Source organism: Arachis stenosperma, chromosome 6 (genome assembly GCF_014773155.1).
Source record: "Arachis stenosperma cultivar V10309 chromosome 6, arast.V10309.gnm1.PFL2, whole genome shotgun sequence".
In the NCBI taxonomy this organism is placed as follows: Eukaryota; Viridiplantae; Streptophyta; class Magnoliopsida; order Fabales; family Fabaceae; genus Arachis; species Arachis stenosperma.
This window is the reverse complement of record NC_080382.1, coordinates 73,979,369-73,987,846: the sequence shown is the minus strand read 5'-3', so window position 1 is coordinate 73,987,846 and position 8,478 is coordinate 73,979,369. Positions and strand designations below refer to the sequence as shown.

Genomic DNA, 8,478 nt, shown 5'->3' with positions numbered 1-8,478 from the left:
TAAATCTCCTTCTGCCATTCATGAGCTCTGAAGAGAATTCTTCCTCTGAAGAGGATGAAGATGTGACTGGAGAGCAAGTTGCTCAATACTTAGGAGCTATCATGAAGCTGAATGCCAAGTTGTTTGGTAATGAGACTTGGGAAAGTGAACCTCCCTTGCTCATTAGTGAACTAGATACTTGGATTCAGAAAACTCTACCTCAAAAGAAACAATACCTTGGCAAGTTCTTAATACCTTGCACCATAGGCACCATGAGCTTTGAAAAAGCTCTATGTGATCTGGGGTCAGGGATAAATCTTATGCCACTCTCTGTAATGGAGAAGCTGGGGATCATTGAGGTACAACCTGCCTTGTTCTCATTAAAATTGGCGGACAAGTCATTGAGACAGGCTTATGGAATAGTAGAGGACGTGTTGGTAAAGGTTGAAGGCCTTTACATCCCTGCTGATTTCATAATCTTAGACACTAGGAAGGAAGAGGATGAATACATCATCCTTGGAAGACCTTTCCTAGCCACAGCAGAAGCTGTGATAGATGTCAACAGAGGTGAATTAGTCCTTCAATTGAATGGGGACTACCTTGTGTTTAAGGCACATGGCCATCCCTCTGTGACAATAGAGAGTAAGCATGAAGAGCTTCTCTCAGTTCAGAGTCAAGAAGAGCCCCCACAGTCAAACTCTAAGTTTGGTGTTGTGAGGCCACAACCAAACTCTAAGTTGGGTGTTATGATCCCATATCGAAACTCTAAGTTTGGTGTTGGGACTACTCAACATTGGCCTGATCACCTTGTGGCTCTATGAGAGCCACTGTCAAGCTATTGACATTAAAGAAGCGCTTGTTGGGAGGCAACCCAATTTTATTTATCTAATTTTTATTTTATTCTATTTTTTGTTATTTTGTGTTTTATTAGGTACATGATCATGAGGAGTCACGAAAAAATCAAAAAAATTAAAAACAGAATCAAAAACAGCAAAAGAAAAAAATCACACCTTGGAGGACGCACAGGCTGGCGTTCAACGCCAGTAAGATGCATCTGGCCGGCGTTCAACGCCAGAACAGAGCACCATTCTGGTGCTGAATGCCAGAAACAAGCAACATTCTGGCGCTGAACGCCAGGAATGTGCCTAGAGAAGAAAAGCTGGCGCTGAACACCAGTAACAAGCATGAAACTGGCGTTCAACGCCAGAAACATGCTTTACATGGGCGTTGAACGCCCAGAACGTGCACCAATGGGCGTTTAAACGCCAGAATGGTGTGCCAAGGCATTTTACATGCCTCTTTTGGTGCAAAGATGGAATTCCTTGACACCTTAGGACCTGTGGACCCCACAGGATCCCCCACCTACCATATTCCCACCTTACCTCCTAATCCTAGTTTTTGTGATTACTCTTCCCCATGTCACACTTCCCAAAACCCTTCACCAATCACCTCAATTCCTCTTCCCAATCACCCCTTCACCACTCACATCCATCCACTCTTCCCCATAAACCCCACCTACCTTCAAAATTCAAAAACATTTTCCCACCCATTCCCTCCCTAAATGGCCGAATACACACTACCCCCCTCCCTATATATACCCTTCTACTCTACTTCATTTTCACACAACACAACCCCTTCTTCTTCACTTGGCCGAACCTACATCTCTCCCTCTCTACCATATTCTCTTCTTCTTCTTCTTCTCTTCTTTCTTCTATTGCTCGAGGACGAGTGGTGCGCGAAATTGTGATCACTACACAACTTTGCACAACTAACCAGCAAGTGCACTGGGTCGTCCAAGTAATACCTTACGTGAGTAAGGGTCGATCCCACGGAGATTGTTGGTATGAAGCAAGCTATGGTCACCTTGTAAATCTCAGTCAGGCAGACTCAAATGGGTATAGTGATGTACGAATAAAGCATAAAGATAAAGATAGAGGTACTTATGTAATTCATTGGTAGGAACTTCAGATAAGCGTATGAAGATGCCTTCCCTTCCGTCTCTCTGCTTTCCTACTGTCTTCATCCAATCCTTCTTACTCCTTTCCATGGCAAGCTTGTGTAGGGTTTCACCGTTGTCAGTGGCTACCTCCCATCCTCTCAGTGAAAATGTTCCCATACTCTGTCACAGCATATGGCTAATCAGCTGTCGGTTCTCGGTCAGGCCGGAATAGAGTCCATTGATTCTTTTGCGTCTGTCACTAACGCCCCGCCTGCTAGGAGTTTGAAGCACGTCACAGTCATTCAATCATTGAATCCTACTCAGAATACCACAGACAAGGTTAGACCTTCTGGATTCTCTTGAATGCCGCCATCAATTCTTGCCTATACCACGAAGACTCTGATCTCACGGAATGGCTGGCTCGTTTGTCAGGCGAGCACTCGGTTGTCAGGCGATCAACCATGCATCGTGTATCAGGAATCCAAGAGATATTCACTAGAGCCTTGATTGCTTGTAGAACAGAAGTGGTTGTCAGTCACCTTGCTCATAGGTGAGAATGATGATGAGTGTCACGGATCATCACATTTATCAAATTGAAGAACAAGTGATATCTTGGACAAAGAACAAGCGGAATTGAATAGAAGAACAATAGTAATTGCATAAATACTCGAGGTACAGCAGAGCTCCACACCTTAATCTATGGTGTGTAGAAACTCCACTGTTGAAAATACATAAGAACAAGGTCTAGGCATGGCCGTGAGGCCAGCCTCCCAATGATCTAAGAACTAGATGTCCAAAGATGAAAATACAATAGTAAAAGGTTCTATATATAGAGAACTAGTAGCCTAGGGTGTACAGAGATGAGTAAATGACATAAAAATGCACTTCCGGGCCCACTTGGTGTGTGCTTGGGCTGAGCAATGAAGCAATTTCGTGTAGAGACTCTTCTTGGAGTTAAACGCCAGCTTTTATGCCAGTCTGGGCGTTTAACTCCCATTTAGGTGCCAGTTCCGGCGTTTAACGCTGGAATTTCTGAGGGTGACTTTGAACGCCAGTTTGGGCCATCAAATCTTGGGCAAAGTATGGACTATCATATATTGCTGGAAAGCCCAGGATGTCTACTTTCCACGCCGTTGAGAGCGCGCCAATTGGGCTTCTATAGCTCCAGAAAATCCACTTTGAGTGCAGGGAGGTCAGAATCCAACAGCATCTGCAGTCCTTTTCAGTCTCTGGATCAGATTTTTGCTCAGGTCCCTCAATTTCAGCCAGAAAATACCTGAAATCACAGAAAAACACACAAACTCATAGTAAAGTCCAGAAAAGTGAATTTTAACTAAAAACTAATAAAAATATACTCAAAACTAACTAGATCATACTAAAAACATACTAAAAACAATGCCAAAAAGGGTACAAATTATCCGCTCATCACAACACCAAACTTAAATTGTTGCTTGTCCCCAAGCAACTGAAAATCAAATAAGATAAAAAGAAGAGAATATACTATAGACTCCAAATTATCAATGAAACTTAGCTCCAAATTAGATGAGCGGGACTAGTAGCTTTTTGCCTCCGAACAGTTTTGGCATCTCACTTTATCCTCTGAAATTCAGAATGATTGGCTTCTCTAGGAACTCAGAATCCAGATAGTGTTGTTGATTCTCCTAGTTAAGTATGATGATTCTTGAACACAGCTACTTATTGAGTCCTGGCCGTGGCCCAAAGCACTCTGTCTTCCAGTATTACCACCGGATACATACATGCCACAGACACATAATTGGGTGAACCTTTTCAGATTGTGACTCAGCTTTGCTAAAGTCCCCAATTAGAGGTGTCCAGGGTTTTTAAGCACACTCTTTTTGCTTGGATCACAACTTTATTTCTTTTTTTTTCTTTCTTTTTCTCTTTCTCCTCTTTTTTTTCGTTTTTTTTTGTATTCACTGCTTTTTCTTGCTTCAAGAATCATTTTTATGATTTTTCAGATCCTCAGTAACATGTCTCCTTTTTCATCATTCTTTCAAGAGCCAATAATTTTAACATTCATGAACAACAAATTCAAAAGACATATGCATTGTTTAAGCATACATTCAGAGAACAAAAGCATTGCCACCACATCAAACTAATTAAGCTAGTTTTAAAGATGAATTCGAAATCCTGTACTTCTTGTTCTTTTGTGATAAAAATAGTTTTCAATTAAGAAAGGTGATGGATTCATAGGACATTCATAACTTTAAGGCATAGACACTAAGACACTAATGATCATAAGACACAAACATAGACAAACATAAGCATTAATTTTCGAAAAACAGAAAATAAAGAACAAGGAGATTAAAGAACGGGTCCACCTTAGTGATGGCGGCTTGTTCTTCCTCTTGAAGGTCCTATGGAGTGCTTGAGCTCCTCAATGTCTCTTCCTTGCCTTTGTTGCTCCTCTCTCATGATTCTTTGATCTTCTCTAATTTCATGGAGGAGGATGGAATGTTCTTGGTGCTCCACCCTTAGTTGTCCCATGTTGGAATTTAATTCTCCTAGGGAGGTGTTCAGTTGCTCCCAATAGTCTTGTGGAGGAAAGTGCATCCCTTGAGACATCTCAGGGATCTCATGATGAGAGGGGTCTCTTGTTTGCTCCATCCTTTTCTTAGTGATGGGCTTGAGGTCACGCCTTCTCAGTTGAACTGGCTTCCCTCTTGAATCTCTCTTTCATTGAGCGCCCTCTTCATAAATATCTATAAGGACTTGGTCCAACCTTTGATCAAAGTTGACCCTTCTTCATGGCCACAACTTCATAGAAGTGGTCTTGATGCACCCTTGAGATGAATCTCTCCATCTCCCATGACTCGGAGGTGGAAGCTTTTGCCTTCCCTTTCCTCTTTCTAGAGGTTTCTCCGGCCTTGGATGCCATAAATGGTTATGGAAAAACAAAAAGAAATGCTTTTACCACACCAAACTTAAAAGGTTTGCTCGTCCTCGAGCAAAAGAAGAAAGAAGAGAGTAGAAGAAGAAGAAAGGAGGAAGAAGGGAAGGGCTTTGTGTTCGGCCATGTATGGGTGGGTTTGGGTGGGGAAGTGGTTTGAATTTGAATGGTGAAGGGTTTTTGGGGAAGAGGTATTGAGGTGATTGGTGAATGAGTAAAGAAGAGAGAGAGTGGTGGGGTAGGTGGGAATCCTGTGGGGTCCACAGATCCTGTGGTGTCAAGGAAAAGTCATCCCTGCACCAAATGGTGAACAAAATCACGTTTTGAGCCAATTCTGGCGTTAAACGCCGGGCTGGTGCCCATTTCTGGCGTTTAACGCCAGGTTCTTGCCCTTTCCTGGCGTTTAACGCCAGTCTGGTGCCCCTTTCTGGCGTTAAACGCCCAGAATGGTGCCAGACTGGGCGTTAAACGCCCAACTGCTACTCTTACTGGCGTTTAAACGCCAGTAAGTTCTTCCTCCAGGGTGTGCTATTTTTCTTCCTGTTTTTCATTCTGTTTTTGCTTTTTCAATTGATTTTGTGACTTCTCATGATCATCAACCTACAAAATAAAATAAAATAACAAAGGAAAATATATAAAATATAACATTGGGTTGCCTCCCAACAAGCGCTTCTTTAATGTCATTAGCTTGACAGAGGACTCTCATGGAGCCTCAGAAATGCTCAGAGCTATGTTGGAACCTCCCAACACCAAACTTAGAGTTTGAATGTGGGGGTTCAACACCAAACTTAGAATTTTGGTTGTGGCCTCCCAACACCAAACTTAGAGTTTGACTGTGGGGGCTCTGTTTGGCTCTGTTTTGAGAGAAGCTCTTCATGCTTCCTCTCCATGATGACAGAGGGATATCCTTGAGCCTTAAACACCAAGGATTCTTCATTCACTTGAATGATCAACTCTCCTCTATCAACATTAATCACAGCCTTTGCTGTGGCCAGGAAGAGTCTGCCAAGGATGATGGTTTCATCCATGCACTTCCCAGTCTCTAGGACTATGAAATCAGCAGGGATGTAATGGTTTTCAATCTTCACCAAAACATCCTCTACAAGTCCGTGAGCTTGTTTTCTTGAGTTGTCTGCCATCTCTAATGAGATTCTTGCAGCTTGCACCTCAAAGATCCCTAGCTTCTCCATCACAGAAAGAGGCATGAGGTTTACACTTGACCCTAAGTCACACAGAGCCTTCTTGAAGGTCATGGTGCCTATGGTACAAGGTATTGAAAACTTCCCAGGATCTTGTCTCTTTTGAGGTAATTTCTGCCTAGACAAGTCATCCAGTTCTTTGGTGAGCAAAGGGGGTTCATCCTCCCAAGTCTCATTTCCAAATAACTTGTCATTTAGCTTCATGATTGCTCCAAGGTATTTAGCAACTTGCTCTTCAGTGACATACTCATCCTCTTCAGAGGAAGAATACTCATCAGAGCTCATGAAAGGCAGAAGTAAGTCCAATGGAATCTCTATGGTCTCATTTTGAGCCTCAGATTCCCATGGTTCCTCATTGGGGAACTCAATGGAGGTCAGTGCACGCCCACTGAGGTCTTCCTCAGTGGCGTTCACTTTCTTTCCTTCCTCTCCAAATTCGGCCATGTTGATGGCCTTGCACTCTCCTTTTGGATTTTCTTCTGTATTGCTTGGGAGAGTACTAGGAGGGAGTTCAGTAACTTTCTTGCTCAGCTGTCCCACTTGTGCCTCCAAATTCCTAATGGAGGACCTTGTTTCAGTCATGAAACTTTGGGTGGTTTTGATTAGATCAGAGACCATAGTTGCTAAGTCAGAGGGGTTCTGCATAGAATTCTCTGTCTGTTGCTGAGAAGATGATGGAAAAGGCTTGCCATTGCTAAACCTGTTTCTTCCACCATTATTGTTGTTGAAACCTTGTTGAGGTCTCTCTTGATTCTTCCATGAGAAATTTGGGTGATTTCTCCATGAAGAATTATAGGTGTTTCCATAGGGTTCTCCTAGGTAATTCACCTCTTCCATTGAAGGGTTCTCAGGATCATAGGCTTCTTCTTTAGATGAAGCGTCCTTAGTACTGCTTGGTGCATTTTGCATTCCAGACAGACTTTGAGAGATCAAATTGACTTGTTGAGTCAATATCTTGTTCTGAGCCAATATGGCATTCAGAGCATCAATCTCAAGAACTCCTTTCTTCTGATTAGTCCTATTATTCACAGGATTCCTTTCAGAAGTGTACATGAATTGGTTATTTGCAACCATTTCAATCAGCTCTTGAGCTTCTGTAGGCGTCTTCTTCAAATGAAGAGATCCTCCAGCAGAACTATCCAAAGACATCTTGGATAGTTCAGAGGGACCATCATAGAAAATACCTATGATGCTCCATTCAGAAAGCATGTCAGAAGGACATTTTCTGATCAATTGCTTGTATCTTTCCCAAGCTTCATAGAGGGATTCTCCATCCTTCTGCCTGAAGGTTTAGACTTCCACTCTAAGCTTACTCAATTTTTGAAGTGGAAAGAACTTTGCCAAGAAGGCATTGACTAGCTTTTCCCATGAGTCCAAACTTTCTTTAGGTTGTGAGTCCAACCATGTCCTAGCTCTATCTCTTACAGCAAAAGGGAATAGCATAAGTCTATAGACCTCAGGGTCTACCCCATTAGTCTTGACAGTGTCACAGATTTGCAAGAATTCAGCTAAGAACTGATGAGGATTTTCCAATGAAAGTCCATGAAACTTGCAATTCTGTTGCATTAGAGAAACTAATTGAGGCTTAAGCTCAAAGTTGTTTGCTCCAATGGCAGGGATAGAGATGCTTCTCCCATAGAAGTCGGGAGTAGGTACAGTAAAGTCACCCAGCACCTTCCTTGCATTGTTTGCATTATTGTTGTTTTTGGCTGCCATGTGTTCTTCTTCTTTGAAGATTTCTGTTAGGTCCTCTATAGAGAATTGTGCCTTAGCTTCTCTTAGCTTTCGCTTCAAGGTCCTTTCAGGTTCAGGGTCAGCTTCAACAAGAATGCCTTTGTCTCTGCTCCTGCTCATATGAAAGAGAAGAGAACAAGAGAATGTGGAATCCTCTATGTCACAGTACAGAGATTCCTTGAGGTGTCAGAGGAAAAGAAAAGTAGAAGACAGAAGTAGAAAATTCGAACTTATCAAAGAAGATGGAGTTCGAATTTTACATTAAGGAATAGTGTTAGTCCATAAATAGAAGGATGTGAGAAGGAGGGAAGTAATTTTCGAAAATTAAGTAAAAGATTTTGAAAACATTTTTGAAACACACTAATTGATTTTCGAAAATGAAAGTGGAAAAGAAATCAAGTGAGTTTTGAAAAAGATTGTGAAATTAGAAGTCAAAAAGATTTGATTGAAAACTATTTTGAAAAAGATGTGGTTAAGAAGATATGATTGGTTTTTTTAAAAAAAATGTGATTGAGAAAATATGATTTGAAAACAATTTTAAAAAGATTTGATTTTAAAAATTAATGACTTGCCTATCAAGAAAAGATATGATTCAAACATTAAACCTTTCTCAACAGAAAAGGCAACATACTTGAAATGTTGAATCAAATCATTAATTGATAGCAAGTATCTTTGAAAAAGGAAAGAAATTGATTTTGAAAACATTTGATTGAAAA

General features: G+C 41.5%; 1 non-coding gene across 1 annotated transcript; it reads left to right on the top strand.

Annotated features, from left to right (window-relative positions):
• The first annotated feature begins 7,231 nt into the window (after window positions 1-7,231).
• LOC130937074 (small nucleolar RNA R71) lies at window positions 7,232-7,339 on the top strand. The gene has a single exon (XR_009068309.1). It is a non-coding gene; the product is annotated as a small nucleolar RNA R71 (small nucleolar RNA).
• Window positions 7,340-8,478: the final 1,139 nt, after the last annotated feature.